This window comes from Henckelia pumila, chromosome 3 (genome assembly GCF_033568475.1).
Source record: "Henckelia pumila isolate YLH828 chromosome 3, ASM3356847v2, whole genome shotgun sequence".
NCBI lineage: Eukaryota > Viridiplantae > Streptophyta > Magnoliopsida > Lamiales > Gesneriaceae > Henckelia > Henckelia pumila.
Window position 1 is genome coordinate 110886188 of NC_133122.1, and position 21097 is coordinate 110907284.

The window sequence follows — 21097 nt, forward strand, 5'->3', positions numbered from 1 at the left end:
GCATTTTTAAAAAAAAAAAACAAAAAAAAAATTGATTTGTTTTTCCGCGGCTCTTCGTGTTCGATTGTGGTTAATTATTTGAGATTAGAAGATTAGAAATGGGGTCTCACATTAAGTGGTATCAGAGCGATAAAATTCTTGGATTTGAACTAGAGTGAGCGGGGTAGATCGAGTCCGCATGAATTGAATTTTCGCATGTGATTGATTTATTTAAATGATTATTTTAAATACATGCGAGCATGATTTATTGATTCATGAATTAATTGAATTACATGAGTTGTGATTTAATTTATAAAGCATGAATTATGTGATATATATCTACCTTGTGCTATTATCTGTTCTCGTATATCATTGAGATTTATGAGTACTCAGAGCAGAGTTTTGGACACCGAGGTTTTGAGATTGAGATTGAGAATGAGTTTGAGATATTGTGTCCTAACACTTTGATATCAGATGGCACCTCGAAGATCTCTGAGAAGGAATCAAGCACCTTTGGTACCTCCTTATACTGAGAATCCGCATGAAAGAGTGGGTGCCCGGTGAGCCAACTTGTGGCTAAGGGCTTTGATGACTCTTTGTATAAACAATCTTTTGTTTAATATAATTTACACTTTTATTAATGGCAATGACTTTATCTTTCTTCATATTGTTATATTGTGATATACTATTTTTGTTTTGATAAAGACCTTAAATATACTATAGTGAATGTAAGATGTGGTAGAACATGGGGATGTCTATCATGAAACACATCTTATAGTCACTGTATATTCTAAACTGTTCCTATTCGATTGAGCCGTCCGATAATAAGGATAAGGATCGCTCGAGTTTGAGACTAGCATTTGCGATGCAGAGTACCACGTTTCATTGGTAAGGAACATAGAGATGTTCGAAGCATGCAAATAGATATTCATATGATGAATGATCGAACTACCCTATCCGGACTTTCCAAGTGGTTATCACTTATCGAGTGGATAAAGTCCGCGGTTTTGGTTGTACACCATTAGTCCTTACTACTTGAAACATCATTGAGACTCTATATGCTAGTACTGTGCTTTGACTCGTTTACCGACTCTATTGGGGTCATCAGGTGTCGGGATTGGGTACAGTTACAACACATATAGGAGTCGATGCTTTGTTGTCAAGGATTCACCACATACTTGCGAGTGTGGATATCCTATGCGATCTGAGGAGATATTAGTGTGACGAATCTCTGGCCAGAGTACATGATGTGGTTTAAGAAATGGTTTCTTAGTAGCACATGCGATGTCACTATTTGATCTTCAAGATGTATTGCATAGTTATCGAATCTCGAACGACTCTCGATATACCAATGGTTGTTGATTCGATCGGGATATATGGATGAAGGGACCGTACTGTACGCTAACCAAAATCTATTGGTTCTTGTAGGCACTATCAATGATACCTAGGGAATCATGGGGCGATGTTGCTAGGCGCTCTTACCATGATTCGATGGGCAAGTCGGAAATGGTTGTTCCGAGTCACAAGGAGTTGTGAGCCCACGACTAGCTGTATCCCTGAACCATTGAGGGTCACACAGTGTAATGGATTTTTAATCCCCGTTGAGATAGTTAAATTTAAAGAGTTAAATTTAATGAACAAAGAAGTTGGACTTCTTAATTATGAGTAGAGGAGTAAGATTTCATAAAATGACATAGGGATGGACATTTTTGGAAACCACTGAATTCGGATTCAGAAAAATTTATCTTGACTTTAAAAGGTGCAAAAATGGTTTCTGTGCACATTGGTGAAATCGGTTTATCAATCAGAGTCACGATGAATTTTATATTAATTTCTGAACATGCGGGCTTTGCTTGTCGGGCTTGAACTTATGACTAATGGGCCCTAAGCTGTTAGTGGCCTACATTATAAATAAGTTATTGCAGTACAAAAATTACACACAACAAGGTCACAATTTTCGAAAAAACCCTATTTTTCTCTCTGAAGTGGCCGACCCCCTCTCCCCTCTGCTCGGTAAAATCCAGTCTGTGAATTTTGAATTGCAAGCTGGTTTAACGGATCAAATTCGTTAATCTCTTCGTAGAAACTTCTGATAGATTTTCTAGTGCAATCTATCAGAGGGATTAAATATCCGTTCGTGGACCTGATTGAAGAACAGTTCGTCCATTAGTTCCAGGGATATACAACAAGAGCAGAGCAATCTGTTGGTGTCCATAATCTCGATTCGAGATTGAGGTAAAAATTTATAATCGTTATTTAATTTTTTACACACACACAATTTAATCGTAAGGTTGATACCTATTATGGAATCGTTCCATACATAATTTTTAAACTTCCGCTGCACCGGGTATCAATCCTAATTGATCTGATCGCCACGTTCTCCAACAGTGGTATCAGAGCCAGGTTGCTCAGATCAAGCGATTAAATTAATCGATTGTACAAAAATTTTTTGAGCCTCGGTTTTTGAAACAAAATAAATATTTTAAAAATAAATTTTTTTTTTCGAGAAAAAACCCGGGCAGCGATTGGATCGCTGCCCGGGGGGGGAGGGGCAGCGAAGGTCGCTGCCCCGGGCAGCGATGTGATCGCTGCTCGTGCGCTGCCCGGCCCGAGCCCTATGGGGCGCGGGCAGCCCGGGAATGTCCTGGGCGGTCCGCGGAAAAATTAATTTTTTAATTTTTAAATTAAATTTTAATATGTTAAAATTCTATTTTTGGTCCGATCGAAAATTGTTTTTGATTGGTCCACGAGGTGTCGGATCGAATTGTTCGAGTCCGAAAATTTTAAAATTGATTTTTGGATAAATTTGAATTTTTGGAAAATTTAAATATTTTATCCGTTAAATTGAATTTTGAAATTAATTATTTTTGGTACAATTGATGATAAGATATGATCTTATGGATATATTGAGTAAAATATGATTTTATGTATAAAATTGGATTTTATAGATAAAATATGATTTTATTTGATAAAAGATAAAATATGATTTTGTATGTAAAATAAGATTTTATGTATGAAATATGATTTTATCCTTTTAAATTTAAATTGCCATTGCATGTTATCCAATAAATTAATTTTGAATTAAATGTTATTGGATAAGGATGATCGATTGCCATGACCAATTTTGTAGGTGTATGTTAGGAATTTACATTTGTTTTTATTGTTGTTGGTTTTATTAATGGGCCTGGTTTATGGCCCAATATGAATTGTCATATGTAATAAAAGTGGGCTTGGTTTATGGCCCGTTCCCACCCCTTAAAAATGTATCCCCTACTTGTCATTGTTATTTATTGTAAATACATTAGATTTAGTGGGAGATCAAGATTTGAAGATGGAGGTGGGCCCAGCAGACAATAAAGACAGAAGAAATGTAAATTGGAAGCAAATGTAATAGGATTGCATTGCATACTGCATATTACCTAGGATTGGACTAAGACTCGTGATTGGCAACCACGGGTCGATTAGAAATGGAATCGATCATCCTATATAATATGTGATATTATTGTTGTATGCATGTTTTAGACATAATTGTGTGAATCCGGCAAGCATAAAAAATTTTAAAAATGATGAGACAAATTTTTATAATTAAAATCCCTCATTTTAAATATGATTTAAAATTGATATCAAGATAAATAAAGGAAATTTAAATTTGTTTAAATGTTCCTACCTTCCATCAACGATCAATGTATGAGATGCTACCCGCGGATACGGTCCGACTCATATTATTGGGGGGGCCCGTTCGTCGAAAAGCTGTACATTGGATCGACACATGTTGTAAGTTGGGTGGAACTCCCATGGGATTGGCTCATATTATTGGGGGATCCACATGGCGACCGTCCATCACAACTTAATATTGATGGGTCATCTTGACATGTCACAATAAACGGCATCATATTATTGGGCCCTTATTGGACATGAGGTAAAAACGTGGAGGTTGCTTTGGAAGCAATTGGGCTCTACCTTTTGAAAATTATGGTTGGCTGATATTATTCGGGACCATAGATTGTCAATTGGACTCCATGTTCTCACTAAGGAAAACAGTTTCCCGTTTTCACTAGAGGGTAGTGAAATCGTTAAAATAGTGGGAGTGAGATTCATAAAATAAATTTCGCCTATTTTATGTCTTAGTAAATTGCTTAAACAATCACTGATATTTGTCTGTTTCTTTTCAGTATTTCATAAGATGAATTCGCGTAATCCACTTTTCTCGATCCTCGAACAAAATAAGTTGACTGGCGCAAACTATACGGAATGGTTCCGTAAGTTGAAGATTGTCTTGACTTCGGAGAAGATGCTCTACGTGTTAGAAAAATCTCCTCCGAAGGAAGCACCAGCTGACGTAAGTCCGGAAGAGTTAGCCAAACTTGATACATGGTGGGACCATGATATCAAGACCAAATGCTATATGCAAGCCTCGATGTCTGATGAACTCCAGAGGCGATTTGAGGACACCGTGAATGCTGCTGACATTCACGTTCAACTCAAGGAACTTTTTGGGGCTCAATCGAGGGCTGAAAGGTTCGCTACTGTAAAGGAGCTAATGACGTGTCGCATGCGTGAAGGGACTTCGGTCCGTGATCATGGGGTACGAGTGATTTGGCTCATACAGAAGTTGGTAACCCTTGATTTGGTGTTGCAGCATGAACGCAACATGGACTTACTACTTCTGTCTCTTCCTTCTTCGTTTGACGGATTTGTGGTGAATTTCAATATGAACAAGATAGAGGCCTCCCTTGAAGAGATGGTCAATATGCTTGTGACATATGAATCCACATTAAAGAAGGATAAACCGGCTTTCTTGGTGGGCTCCTCTTCTTCTGCTAAGAAGGGGCCAAGTACAAAGGGTAAGAAACGTTCTGCCCCACCCAAGAAAATCGAACCCGAGAAGAAGTACAAGACAAAGGCTTCAAACATGGAAAAATCCAAGGATGTTTGACATTACTGCAAGAAGACCGGTCATTGGAAGCGTAACTGCAAGGAATATCTAGAGCAGTTGCGAACTGCGAAGGGTATGTTCTATATTGAAATAAATGTTTCACTTAATACTACTTCTTGGGTATTGGATACCGGATGTGGATCTCACATTTGCAATGATTTGCAGGTGATGACAAGAAGTCGCAGGCTTAGAATGGGTGAGACCCAGCTGAGGCTCGGAAATGGTTCCAGAGTTGAAGCTAAAGCCGTGGGAGATGTTTATTTAATTTTGCAGAACGGTTTTAAGTTACTTTTAAGAGATGTTTTATTTGTTCCGGATTTGATTAAAAACATTATTTCTGTTTCTATGCTTGATAAAGATGGTTATTCTTGCAATTTTGTGAATGAGATTTTCAATATTTACAAGAATGAATGTTTGATTGGAAATGGACAACTTGAAAATGATCTATACAACTTAAAACTAAAAGATGTTCCAATAAATTATGTTGATAAACCGGAAACAACAAACAAAAGGAAAATCGATAGCCAAAACCCGGAAAACCTTTGGCACGCTAGGCTAGGTCATATTTCCTCAAGGAGGATGATCAAGCTAGTGGGAGAGGGAATGTTTGATATGTCTGATATTAACTCTCTACCTACTTGTGAATCCTGCCTAAAAGGAAAAATGACTAAATCTCCTTTTAAGGGGAAACCTGAGCGTAGTCAAAATCTGTTGGATTTGATCAATACAGATGTTTGTGGTCCATTTAGAGTTGGTACTCAATATGGCCACACCTACTTCATTACCTTTACTGATGATTATTCTAGGTATGGGTATTTATATTTAATGAAATATAAGTCTGAAGCATTTGAAAAGTTCAAAGAATTCAAGGCTGAAGTAGAAAACAAGCTAGGTAAAAGTATTAAAGCACTTCGATCGGATCGAGGTGGAGAATACTTAAGTACCGAGTTTTTGGACTATCTAAAAGAGAATGGGATTCTCTCTCAGTGGACTCCTCCTATGACACCACAACTTAATGGTGTATCGGAGCGTCGTAATCGAACTTTGTTGGACATGGTTCGATCCATGATGAGCTTCACTGAGCTTCCACCTTCGTTTTGGGGATATGCGCTTGAAACGGCGGTATTGTTGTTGAACAACGTCCACACTAAAGCAGTGGACAAAACACCATACGAGTTATGGAATGGAAAAGCTCCTAAGTATTCGTACTTGAGGATTTGGGGATGTCCTGCTTACGTGAAGCGGACAGTGGGAGATAAGTTGGATAGTCGATCCAGCTTATGTTATTTTGTAGGGTATCCGAAGAATTCAATCGGATATTATTTCTATTATCCTACTGAAACAAAGGTGTTTGTTTCAAGGAATGCCACCTTCTTGGAGAAGGAGTTCTTATTGGATAAAAGAGGCGAGATGATGGAACTCGAAGAAATTCGAGAAGAACCCGAAATACAAAATAACGATCCTACACCTCAGGAACCATTGATAGACACGCCTGTACCTAGAAGATCCGAGAGGACTTCTAGACCTCCTATTCGATATGGTCTTCTTCTTGAAGGGGATCAAGATGAACCCGATGTTGGATGTGATCCAAGAAACTTCAAGGAAGCAATTTCTGATGCGGATTCAAATTTATGGCTAGAAGCTATGCAGTCGGAAATAGATTCGATGCATACAAACCAAGTTTGGTCTTTAGTAGATCCTCCCGATGGAATTGTTCCAATAGGGTGTAAATGGATCTACAAGAGAAAGCTTGGGCCTGATGGTAAGGTATTGACCTACAAGGCGCGATTGGTGGCAAAATGTTATACTCAAAGACAAGGAGTTGACTATGATGAAACCTTTTCACCAGTTGCAATGTTCAAGTCCATAAGAATCCTTATTGCCATAGCTGCATGGTATGACTATGAGATATGGCAAATGGATGTGAAGACTGCTTTTATTAATGGAGACATTAAGGAAGAAATCTATATGAAGCAGCCTGAGGGGTTCACATCCATGGGAAGCGAGCATAAGGTATGCAAGCTTCAGAGATCAATTTATTGTCTAAAACAAGCATCAAGAAGTTGGAACCAGAAATTTGATGAAACAATAAAAGATTTTGGTTTCATCAAGAATCCGGAGGAACCATGCGTGTACAAGAAAGTAGTTAAGGATGCTGTGACATTCTTAGTACTTTATGTTGATGACATCCTACTCATTGGGAATGATGTAGGGATGTTGCAGTCAACAAAGATATGGTTATCAGGTAGATTCTCGATGAAGGATTTGGGTGAGGCATCCTATATTCATGGGATACAGATCTATAGAGATAGATCTAAGAGAATGATAGGACTCACTCAATCAACCTACATCGACACCATATTGAAACGGTTTTCAATGGATGGGTCCAAGAGAGGACATATACCCATGTGTCATGGAGTTTCTCTATCCAAGTCTATGTGTCCCAAGACGGATGAAGAGATAGAGAAAATGACACATGTACCATATGCGTCAGCCATAGGTAGTATCATGTATGGGATGATATCTACCAGACCGGATGTAGCATTTGCTCTGAGTGTCACGAGCAGATATCAAGCTAATCCCGGTCAAATGCATTGGAAAGCCGTGAAGGATATTCTTAAGTACTTACGAAGGACTAAGAATATGTTCATGGTATATGGAGGAAGAGAACTAAAATTGGAAGGCTATACCGACTCTAGCTTCCAAAGTGACGTGGATGACTCGAAGTCAACCTCTGGATTTGTGTTCATGCTCAATGGTGGTGCTGTCTCTTGGAAGAGTTCCAAGCAGGACACCACAACGGATTCCACCACTGAAGCTGAATACATTGCAGCATCAGCTGCTGCTAAAGAGGCCGTTTGGATGAGGAATTTCGTCCAAGAGTTGGGCGTCATTCCTGAAGTTGTTGGTCCAGTCCCGGTGTACTGTGACAACACGGGTGCCGTTGCTCAGGCAAAGGAACCAAGGTCTCATCAAAGATCCAAACACGTACTGAGGAAATACCACATCATCTGGGAGATTGTGGAAAGAGGAGACATCACTGTCGAAAGAGTGGCCTCTGCAGACAATATCGCTGATCCACTTACTAAGCCCTTGCCAGGACCATTATTTGACAAACATCGCGAAGCAATGGGTCTACGTAGTATGACTAGTTGGCTTTAGGGCAAGTGGGAGATTGAAAGAGTGGGTGCCCGGTGAGCCAACTTGTGGCTAAGGGCTTTGATGACTCTTTGTATAAACAATCTTTTGTTTAATATAATTTACACTTTTATTAATGGTAATGACTTTATCTTTCTTCATATTGTTATATTGTGATATACTATTGTTGTTTTGATAAAGACCTTGAATATACTATAGTGTATGTAAGATGTGGTAGAACATGGGGATGTCTATCATGAAACACATCTTATAGTCACTGTATATTCTAAACTGTTCTTAGTCGATTGAGCCGTCCGATAATAAGGATAAGGATCGCTCGAGTTTGAGACTAGCATTTGCGATGCAGAGTACCACGTTTCATTGGTAAGGAACATAGAGATGTTCGAAGCATGCAAATGGATATTCATATGATGAATGATCGAACTACCCTATCCGGACTTTCCAAGTGGTTATCACTTATCGAGTGGATAAAGTCCGCGGTTTTGGTTGTACACCATTAGTACTTACTACTTGAAACATCATTGAGACTCTATATGCTAGTACTGTGCTTTGACTCGTTTACCGACTCTATTGGGGTCATCAGGTGTCGAGATTGGGTACAGTTACAACACATATAGGAGTCGATGCTTTGTTGTCAAGGATTCACCACATACTTGCGAGTGTGGATATCCTATGCGATCTGAGGAGATATTAGTGTGACGAATCTCTGGCCAGAGTACATGATGTGGTTTAAGAAATGGTTTCTTAGTAGCACATGCGATGTCACTATTTGATCTTCAAGATGTATTGCATAGTTATCGAATCTCGAACGACTCTCGATATACCAATGGTTGTTGATTCGATCGGGATATATGGATGAAGGGACCGTACTGTACGCTAACCAAAATCTATTGGTTCTTGTAGGCACTATCAATGATACCTAGGGAATCATGGGGCGATGTTGCTAGGCGCTCTTACCATGATTCGATGGGCAAGTCGGAAATGGTTGTTCCGAGTCACAAGGAGTTGTGAGCCCACGGCTAGCTGTATCCCTGAACCATTGATGGTCACATAGTGTAATGGATTTTTAATCCCCGTTGAGATAGTTAAATTTAAAGAGTTAAATTTAATGAACAAAGAAGTTGGACTTCTTAATTATGAGTAGAGGAGTAAGATTTCATAAAATGACATAGGGATGGACATTTTTGGAAACAACTGAATTCGGATTCAGAAAAATTTATCTTGACTTTAAAAGGTGCAGAAATGGTTTCTGTGCACATTGGTGAAATCGGTTTATCAATCGGAGTCACGATGAATTTTATATTAATTTCTGAACATGCGGGCTTTGCTTGTTGGGCTTGAACTTATGACTAATGGGCCCTAAGCTGTTAGTGGCCTACATTATAAATAAGTTATTGCAGTACAGAAATTACACACAACAAGGTCACAATTTTTGAAAAAACCCTATTTTTCTCTCTGAAGTGGCCGACCCCCTCTCCCCTCTGCTCGGTAAAATCCAGTCTGTGAATTTTGAATTGCAGTCTGGTTTAACGGACCAAATTCGTTAATCTCTTTGTAGAAACTTCTGATAGATTTTCTAGTGCAATCTATCAGAGGGATTAAATATCCGTTCGTGGACCTGATTGAAGAATACTTCGTCCATCAGTTCCAGGGATATACAACAAGAGCAGAGCAATCTGTTGGTGTCCATAATCTCGATTCGAGATTGAGGTAAAAATTTATAATCGTTATTTAATTTTTACACACACACAATTTAATCGTAAGGTTGATACCTATTATGGAATCATTCCATACATAATTTTTAAACTTCCGCTGCACCGTGTATCAATCCTAATTGATCTGATCGCCGCGTTCTCCAACACTGCAGCCAGTAGTAACTCCTCCGAATGATCAGGGAAGTACCGGAGTGGATCAGTTTGATGCAACCACGACCCCTATGGAGACTCTATTGAAGAGGTTTTGATCGTTCCGACCACCTATCTTGATTGGTACCGAGAACTCCGTTGACTGCGAAAGTTGTCTAGAGGACATTGATTAGCTCTTTAATTCTCTCGACTATGCCGATTACCGCAGATCAGGTTAGTCATTCACCAGCTACAGGGTGTTGCTAAGAATTGGTGGACTACAACCAAGAGGGCAAATGAGAATCGAGGCACCGTTGTCACTTGGATTTTATTCAAGACTGAATTCTACAAGCGGTTCTTTCCTGTCTCGTATCGTAAGGAAAAGTGTGCCGAATTTGCGAATTTGAAGCAAGGTAATTTGAGTATCGAGGAATATGTAAGCAAGTTTTACAGTCTCTTGAGTTTTGCACCTCACATTGCAGATCACGAGGAAGCCAAAGCCGATCATTTCATCAACGGCTTGAATCCTGAGATCTTTACTTTGGTCAATACCGGGAGACCCAATAACTTCGCAGATGCCATGGATTAGTATAAGGGAGCCGAAGCTGGACTTTTGATGCAGCGAGGAAATCAGATAGCTCCTCAGCAGCTGCAGAGATCTTTTCAGAATCAGCCTGTTCAGTTTCAGCCTTAGCAGTCCCAGTATCAGTACCAACCTTCTCAGCAATCGAATCAGTCTCAGAGGGTTGAAGGAGGCAACAGTGGCAAAAACAGGCAAGATCACTATCGACCAAAGGGGAAGCAATTTAAGAAGTCTGGGAGCAGTTCATCGAGATCCAGTGGCTCTAGACAGTTCAGTTCTGGACAGAATTCAGGGTTTTCAGGAGCATCGTACACTAAGTGTGGAGGACATCACCCAAGTGATCAGTGTCAAGGCGTGTTTGGTAGTTGCAATATCTTTCAGCATCCGGGTCACTTTGCTAGAGTCTGTCCTCAGCGAGGATCCGATAGAGCTCAGAGCGGCAGTTCTTCTTGACTGCCAGCTCATCCCGAGAGATCAACTTCTGCAGTCCATTCTTTTCAGCCCCAGCAACAGTCTCATCAGGGAGGTAATCAGAATCAAAATCAACCTTCTCGATAGCAGGCGAGGGTGTTTGCCCTGACAGAGGATCAGGCCAATGCAGCTCCGAATGACGTGATAGCAGGTAACTGTTCAATTTTTGGTTATCCTGCGTATGTTTTGATTGATACGGGTGCTTCTCACTGCTTTATTTCTGAAAGATTTGTCGTGATGCATGATTTATTTATTGAGCCATTATCTGATGTCGTTTCTATCACTTTGCCTTAGGGTGGGGAAACTATTTCGGTGAGATTGGTCCGTAATTGTGTGTTAGAATCCAAAGGGAATTCGATTGAGATTGACTGCATTGTACATGGATTATCTGATTTTGATTGTATTGTCGGGATTGATGCTCTGACCAAGTATAGGGCGACAGTAGATTGCTTTCAGAAAGTGGTTCGATTCAGACCTGAGGTAGCAGATGATTGGAAGTTTTTCGGTAAGTGTTCTCGATCCAAAATTTCTTTGATTTCTGTGTTATCCATGTCTCGTTTGCTACAGAGAGGAGCAGAGGGATTCTTGATTTATGCAGTAGATGTTCAGAGGTCTAGTCCTTAGTTGACTGAGATACCGGTGGTTAGCGAGTTTCCTGATGTACATTTCCAGATGAGATTCCTGGTTTGCCGCTTATTCGAGAGATCGAATTTAACATCCAACTTGCACCAGGTACTCAGCCTATTTCGAAAGCGCCTTATCAAATGACTCCATTAGAATTGAAGTATTTGAAAGAGAAGTTAGAATATTTGATTGCCAAGGGATACATCCGACCTAGCGTATTGCCTTGGGATGCTCCAGTGCTCTTCGTGAGGAAGAAAGACGATTCTATGCGACTCTGCATCGACTATCGCTAGTTGAATCAAGCTACGGTCAAGAACAAGTATCATCTACCTAGAATTGATGACCTTTTTGATCAACTGCAAGATTCTTCAGTGTATTCGAAGATAGATCTGAGATCAGGGTATCATCAGCTGAGAGTTCGCGACGAGGATGTGCCTAAGATAGACTTCAGAACCAGATATGGGCATTTCGAATTTATAGTCATGCCGTTTGGTTTGACCAATGCTCCAGCAGTTTTTATGGATCTGATGAATCGTATCTTTCAGCGGTATTTAGATGAGTTCGTCATTATCTTCATTGACGACATTCTGATTTATTCGAAGAACCGTTCAGACCATGCAGAGCATTTGAGGATTGTATTGCAGATTTTGCGAGCCGAACAGTTGTATGCTAAGATATCGAAGTGCAAGTTCTGGTTGGACCGAGTTGTTTTTCTAGGCCACATTATCTCGGGAGATGGAATTTCTGTTGACCCCAGTAAGATCGAGGTAGTTATTAATTGTCTGAGACCGACATAAGTGCCAGAAATCCGAAGCTTTATGGGTTTAGCGGGTTATTATCGCCGATTTATCAAAGACTTCTCTTCCATTGAAAAGCCGATTACCGAATTGACCCAGAAGAATGCAACGTTTGTTTGGTCCGAGGAGTGCGAGGCCAGTTTCATTGAGCTAAAGAAGAGATTGATCACCGCTCCGATCTTGTCTATTCCATCAGGTACGGGAGGTTTTTCCGTTTACTGTGATGCTTCTCACCGTGGTCTTGGATGCATTCTTATGCAGAGGAAGCATGTCATAGCTTATGCTTCGAGGCAGCTGAAGCTGCACAAGACTCGTTATCCGATCCATGATCTTGAGCTTGCTGCGATCGTTTTTGCTTTGAAGATCTGGCGCCATTACCTTTATGGCAAGTCGTTTGAGATATTTTCTGACCACAAGAGCTTGAAATACTTGTTTTCCCAGTCCAAGCTGAACATGAGACAGAGGAGATGGATTGATTTGCTTAAGGACTTCGACTGTAAGATCAAGTATTATCCTAGAAAGTCGAATGCAGCTGCAGACGCTCTTAGTCGGAAGCTTTGCTCCTTATCTCTTACTACAATTTGTGTCTCTCAATTGATTGAAGACTGTTGTACTACTGGTTTGGAGTTTGAGACCGATAGGAGATCCATCAGAGTTTTTGCAATTCAGGCCGAACCAGAGTTGTTTCTGTTACGCCTTAAACGCATACAAATCTCGTGTAATGAGATTAATGTTTTTAATGCATTAAAAATTCTCATAATTAAATTGTTTTGATGATTACAAAACTCGGTTAATCGTTACTAACAGTTTAAAGTGAGAAATTCGCAGGTAATAATATTTTTGAGTATAGACAATATTGGAAGCAAGAACCGATAATCAAAAAATTGGGAATACAAATTCAAAAGTTAGAATCTGTCCTGGTTCGGACGACCCGAAGACAACTTCGGATGCTCCGAAGTATTTCCAAAATTTAATAAAGATCGGAGTACAAGTTCGAAGATTTGAAGAATACTTCGAACGATCCGAAGTGAGTTCGGACGACCCAAAGATTTTCCAGGAATTAAATAAGGATCGGAGGCACTCTCGAACGCAACGAAATGACTACTTCGGACGACCCGAAGATAGGTTCGAACGACCCGAACTCCTTTACGGCCATGAAGATTTTGTCGGAAGAAAATTTTCCGGAATTAATTTAATGCTGCCGTTCGGACGACCCGAAGATGACTTCGGACCACCCGAACAGTTCACCAGCCATAAGAATTTGAATTTCAATCAGACAAGGTTCGGACGACCCGAAGGCCCGTTCGGACGACCCGAACCCTTTCGGATTGGCACCTATAAATACATGCCATTTGAAGTCTTCTCAACTCACCAAGTCACTCTCAACTCTCTTTGCAAGAAAGTTCCTCTCCTACAAGAGTTCAAAAAATATTTGTGAGATATATATTCAAAATCGAGGGTTGTTTGTATAAGTTCATTTGTGAGTTGGTTGCTCGGTTATTGTAAACACTTGTGTGTGAAGCCGAGTGTATTTACGAGTGTTGTGGCTATCCTTGGAGCCCTTAAGGCCAAGTGTTGAGTTGTATCGACGCGGTAATCGTGTCAAGTTGTAAGGCTATCCTTGAAGCCATCAAAGCCAAGTCGTTCGAAGTGCTAGTGGATCCTTGGTTAATCGATCTTAACTAAGAAGGGGAGACGTAGACGATTTATCGTCGAACTTCCATAAACATCTCTTATCCCTTTTACTGCTTTATTTGTTGGAAAATGGTGTTCAGATCAATTAGAATTGATACCCGGTGCAGCGGAAGTTTTAAAATTTTATATGGAACGATTCCATATCATGGGTATCAAAACTTTACGATTAAATTGTGCGTGTAAAAATTAAATAACAATTAAATTTTTTACCTTGAATCTCGAAACGAGATTATGGACACCAACAGATAACTCTGCTCTTGTTGTATATCCCAGGAACTGATGGACGAACAATTCTTCAATCAGGTCCACGAACAGAAGTTTAATCCCTCTGATAGACTGCACTAGAAAGTCTATCAGAAGTTTCTACGATGAGATAGAACAGATATGATCTGTTAAATCAGTCTGCAAATTCAAAAATTCACAGACTGGATTTTCAAACTCTGTAGGGGAGGGGGGCGGCCGAATTCTCAAGAGAGGAGGCTCTCTAGGTTTTCGAAATTATGACCTCTGTTATCTAATTTCTGTACTGCAATAACTTATTTATAATGTGGGCTGCTAACAGCTTAGAGCCCATTAGTCATAAGTTCAAGCCTGACAAGCAAAGCCCGCATGTTCAAAAATTAATATAAAATTCATCGTGACTCAGATTGATAAACCAATTTCACCAATGTGCACAGAAACCATTTCTGCATCTTTTAGAGTCAAGATAAATTTTCTGAATCCGAATTCAGTGGTTTCCAAAAATGTCCATCACTATGTCATTTTAGGAAATCTTACTCCCTCTACTCTTAAATAAGAAGTCCCACTTCTTTATTCACTAAATTTAACTCTTTAAATTTAATTATCTCAACGGGAATTAAAAATCCATTACTTGTGTGACCCTCAATGGTTCAGGGATACAGCTAACCGTGGGCTCACAACTCCTTGTGACTCGGAACAACAATTTCCGACTTGCCCATCGAATCATGGTAAGAGCGCCTAGCAACATCGCCCCATGATTCCCTAGATATCACTGATAGTGCCTGCAAGAACCAATAGATTTTGGTTAGCGTACAGTACGGTCCCTTCATCCATATATCCCGATTGAATCAACAACTATTGGTAAATCGAGAGTCGTTCGAGATTCGATAACTATGCAATGCATCTTGAAGATCAAATAGTGACATCGCATGTGCTACTAAGAAACCATTTCTTAAAACACATCATGTACTCTGGCCAGAGATTCGTCACACTAATATCTCCTCAGATTGCATAGGATATCCACACTCGCAAGTATGTGGTGAATCCTTGACAACAAAGCATCGACTCCTATATGTGTCGTAACTGTACCCAATCCCGACACCTGATGACCCCAATAGAGTCGGTAAACGAGTCAAAGTATAGTACTAGCATATAGAGTCTCAATGATGTTTCAAGTAGTAAGGACTAATGGTGTACAACCAAAACCGCGGACTTTATCCACTCGATAAGTGATAACCACTTGGAAAGTTCGGATAGGGTAGTTCGATCATTCATCGTATGAATATCCATTTGCATGCTTTGAACATCTCTATGTTCCATACCAATGAAACGTGGTTCTCGGCATCGCAAATGCTAGTCTCAATCTTGAGCGATCCTTATCCTTATTAACGGACGGCTCAATCGACTAGGAACTGTTTAGAATATACAGTGACTATAAGATGTGTTTCATGATAGCCATCCCCATATGCCACCACATCTTACATACACTATAGTATATTCAAGGTCTTCATCTAAACATCTTATAGTATGTCACAACATAATAATATGATAAAAGATATTGTAAATGCCATTATAAAAGTGTAAATTATATTAAACAAAAGATTGTTTATACATAGAGTCATAAAAGCCCTTAGCCACAAGTTGGCTCATCGGGCACCCACTCTTTCGATCTCCCACTTGCCCTAAAGCCAACTAGTCATACTACGTAGTCCCATTGCTTCGCAATGTTTGTCAAATAATGGTCCTGGCAAGGGCTTAGTAAGTGGATCAGCGATATTGTCTGTAGAGGCTACTCTCTCGACACTGATGTCTCCTCTTTCCACAATCTCCCGGATGATGTGGTATTTCCTCAGTACGTGTTTGGACTTCTGATGAGACCTTGGTTCCTTTGCCTGAGCAATGGCATCCGTGTTGTCACAGTACACCGGGACTGGACCAACAGCTTCAGGAATTACACCCAACTCTTGGATGAATTTCCTTATCCAAACCGCCTCTTTAGCAGCAGCCGATGCTGCAATGTATTCTGCCTCAGTGGTGGAATCCGCTGTGGTGTTCTGCTTGGAACTCTTCCAAGAGACAGCACCGCCATTGAGCACGAATACAAATCCAGAGGTTGATTTCGAGTCATCCACGTCACATTGGAAGCTAGAGTCGGTGTAGCCTTCCAACTTCAATTCTCTTCCTCCATAAACCATGAACACATTCTTAGTCCTTTGCAAGTACTTAAGAATATCCTTCACGGCTTTCCAATGCATTTGACCGGGATTGGCTTGATATCTGCTCATGACGCTCAGAGCATAGGCCACATCTGGTCTGGTAGATATCATCCCATACATGATACTACCAATGGCTGACGCATATGGTATATGTGTCATTTTCTCTATCTCTTCGTCAGTCTTGGGACACATAGACTTGAATAGAGAAACTCCATGACACATAGGTAGATGTCCTCTCTTGGACTCATCCATTGAAAACCTTTTCAATATAGTGTCGATGTAGGTTGCTTGAGTGAGTCCTATCATTCTCTTAGATCTATCTCAATAGATCTGTATCCCTAGAATATAGGATGCCTCACCCAAATCCTTCATCGAGAATCTACCTGATAACCATATCTTTGTTGACTGCAACATCCCTACGTCATTCCCAATGAGTAGGATGTCATCAACATAAAGTACTAAGAATGTTACCGCATCCTTAACTACTTTCTTGTACACGCATGGTTCCTCTGGGTTCTTGATGAAACCAAAATCCTTTATTGTTTCATCAAATTTCTGGTTCCAACTTCTTGATGCTTGTTTTAGACCATAAATTGATCTCTGAAGCTTGCATACCTTATGCTCGCTTCCCATGGAGGTGAATCCTTCAGGCTGCATCATATAGATTTCTTCCTTATTGTTTTCATTAAGAAATGCAGTCTTCACATCCATTTGTCATATCTCATAGTCATACCATGCTGCTATGGCAATTAGGATTCTTATGGACTTAAACATTGCGACTGGTGAAAAGGTTTCATCATAGTCAACTCCTTGTCTTTGAGTATAACCTTTTGCAACCATTGGTGCCTTATAGGTCAACACCTTGCCATCGGGCCCAAGTTTTCATTTGTAAATCCATTTACATCCTATTGGAACAATTCCATCAGGAGGATCTACTAAAGACCAAACTTGGTTTGAATGCATCGAGTCTATTTCCGACTGCATTGCTTCAAGCCATAAATTAGAATCCGCATCAGAAATTGCTTCCTTGAAGTTTCTTGGATCACATCCAATATCGGGTTCACTTTGATCCCCTTCAAGAAGAAGACCATATCTAACAGGAGGCCTAGAAGTCCTCTCGGATCTTCTAGCAATAGGCGTGTCTTGTGATGATTCTTGAGGTGTAGGATTGTTAATTTGTATTTCGGGTTCTTCTCAAATTTCTTCGAGTTCCATCATCTTGCCTGTCTTATCCAATAAGAATTCCTTCTCCAAGAAGGTGGCATTCCTTGAAACAAACACCTTTGTTTCAGCAGGATGATAGAAATAATTCCGATTGAATTCTTCGGATACCCCACAAAATAACATAAGATGGATCGACTATCCAACTTATTTCCCACTGTCTGCTTCACGTAAGCAGGACATCCCCAAATCCTCAAGTACGAATACTTAGGAGCTTTGCCATTCCATAACTCGTATGGTGTTTTATCTACTGCTTTAGTGTGAACGTTGTTCAACAACAAAACCGCCGTTTCAAGCGCGTAGCCCCAAAACGATGGTGGGAGCTTAGTGAAGCTCATCATGGATCGAACCATGTCCAACAAGGTTCTATTACGACGCTCCGAAACACCATTCAGCTGTGGTGTCATAGGAGGAGTCCACTGAGAGAGAATCCCATTCTCTTTTAGATAGTCCAAAAACTTGGCACTTAAGTATTCTCCACCACGATCCGATCGAAGTGCCTTAATACTTTTGCCTAGTTTTTTTTCTACTTCAGCCTTGAATTCTTTGAACTTTTCAAATGCTTCAGACTTATATTTCATTAAATATAAATACCCATACCTTGAATAATCATCAGTAAAGGTAATGAAGTAGGTGTGACCAAATTTTGTACCAATACTAAATGGACCGCAAACATCTGTATGGATCAAATCCAACAGATTTTGACTACGCTTAGGTTTCCCTTTGAAAGAAGATTTAGTCATTTTTCCCTTTAGGCATGACTCACAAATAGGTAGAGAGTTAATTTCAGACATATCAAACATGCCCTCTCCCACTAGCTTGTTCATCCTCCTTGAGGAAATATGACCTAGCCTAGCATGCCAAAGGTTTGCCGGGTTTTGACTATCGTCCTTCCTTTTAATTGTTGTTACCGGTTTATCAACATAATTAATTGGAACGTCTTTTAATTTTAAGTTATATAGATCGTTTTTAAATTGTCCACTTCAAATCAAACATTCATTCTTGTAAATATTGCAAATCCCATTCACAAAATTACAAGAAAACCCATCTCTATCAAGCATAGAAATAGAAATAATGTTTTAATGAAATCTTTGGCACAAATAAAAATATCTTTCTCATAATACAACTTAAAATTGGTTTGCAAAATTAAACAAATATTTCCCATAGCTATGGATTTAACTCTGGAACCATTCCCGAGCCTTGACTGGGTCTCACCCATCCTTAGCCTATTACTTCTTGTCATCATTTGCAACTCATTGCAAATGTGAGATCTACATCTGGTATCAAATACCCAAGAAGTAGTATTAAGAAAAACATTTATTTCAATGTAAAACATACCCTTTGCAGTTCGCAACTGCTCGAGGTATTCCTTACAGTTACGTTTCCAATGACCGGGTTTCTTGCAGTGATGGCAAACTTGTTTAGACTTGTCCAATTTTGCATGTAACATTTGGCCTTGAGATCATGGTCCAACCATTTCTCTAGTTCAGCCAACCTTTCGGCAGTTACATCAGCCGGGGCTGTTTTCGGAGAAGCCTTTTCTAACACTTAGAAAATCTTTTCCGAACTTAGGACAATCTTAACTTATGGAATCATTCTGTATTGTTTGCGCCAGTAAGTTTGTTTTGTTCGAGAATTGAAACATATGGATTACGAAGATTCATCATAATGATATACTGAGATGAAACAGACAATTATCGATGATTGTTTAATTAATTTACTAAGACATAAAATATGGCGAGATTTCATTTTATGAATCACACTCCCACTATTTTGACGATTTCACTACCCTCTAGTGAAAACGAGAAACATTTTCTTTAATGGGAACATGGAGTCCAATTGACAAACTATAATCCCGAATAATATCAGCCAACTATAATTTTCAAAAGGTAGAGCCCAATTGCTTCCAAAGCAACCTCCATGTTTTTACCTCATGTCCACTAAGGGCCCAATAATATGACGCCGTTTATTGTGACATGTCAAGATGACCCATCAATATCAAGTTGTGATGGACAGTCGCCATGTGGATCCCCAATAATATGAGCCAATCCCATGGAAGTTCCATCCAACTTACAACTTGTGTCGATCCAATGTACAGCTTTTCGACGAACGGGGGCCCCCAATAATATGAGCCGGACCGTATTCGCGGGTAGCATCTCATACATTGATCGTTGATGGAAGGTAGGAACATTTAAACAATATTTAAATTTCCTTTATTTATCTTGATATCAATTTTAAATCATATTTAAAATGAGGGATTTTAATTTTGAAAATTTGTCTCATCATTTAAAATTTGTATGCTTGCGGGATTCATACAATTTAGTCTAAACATGCATACAACGATAATATCATATATTATATTTTAGGATGATCGATTCCATTACTAATCGACCCGTGGTTGCCAATCACGAGTCTAAGTCCAATCCTAGGTGATATGCAAGTATGCAATGCAATTCTATTACATTGTGCTTCCAATTTACATTTCTTCAGTCTTTATCATTGCTTGCTGATCCCACCTCCATCTTCAAAAACTCCCACTATTTCTAGTGAATTTACAATAAATTACTATGACAAATAAAGGGATACATTGTAGGGGTGGGAACGGGCCATAAACCAGGCCCACTTTTATTACAAATGATAAAATCAAATTTGGGCCATAAACCAGGCCCATTAATAAAACCCAACAATAAATAATAAAGTCAAATGTAAACAACCTAACATACACCTATAATATTGGTCATGTCAATCGATCATCCTTATCCAATAATATTTAATTCAAAATTAATTTATTGGATAACATGCAATGACAATTAAATTAAAAAGGATAAAATCATATTCCATATATAAAATCTTATTTTACATACAAAATCATATTTTACCTTTTTATCAAATAAAATCATATTTTACATATAAAATCCAATTTTATACATAAAATCATATTTTACTCAATATTTCCATAAGATCATATCTTATCATCAATTGTACCAAAAATAATTAATTTCATAAAATCTGATTTAACGGATAAAATCTATAAATTTTCCAAAAATTCAAATTTATCCAAAAATCAATTTTAAAATTTTCGGACTCGAATAATTCGATCCGACGCCTCGTGGACCAATCAAAAACAATTCTCGATCGGACCAAAAATAGAATTTTAACATATTAAAATTTTAATTAAAAATAAAAATTAATTTTCCAGGGCCGCCCGGGACGATCCCGGGCAGCCCGCGCCCCAAAAGGGGCTCGGGCCGGGCAGCCCGTCGCTGCCCCGGGTTTGCCCATTAATTTTAAATTTTTAAAATCCTTTTGTTTCAAAAAACCAAGGCTTAAAA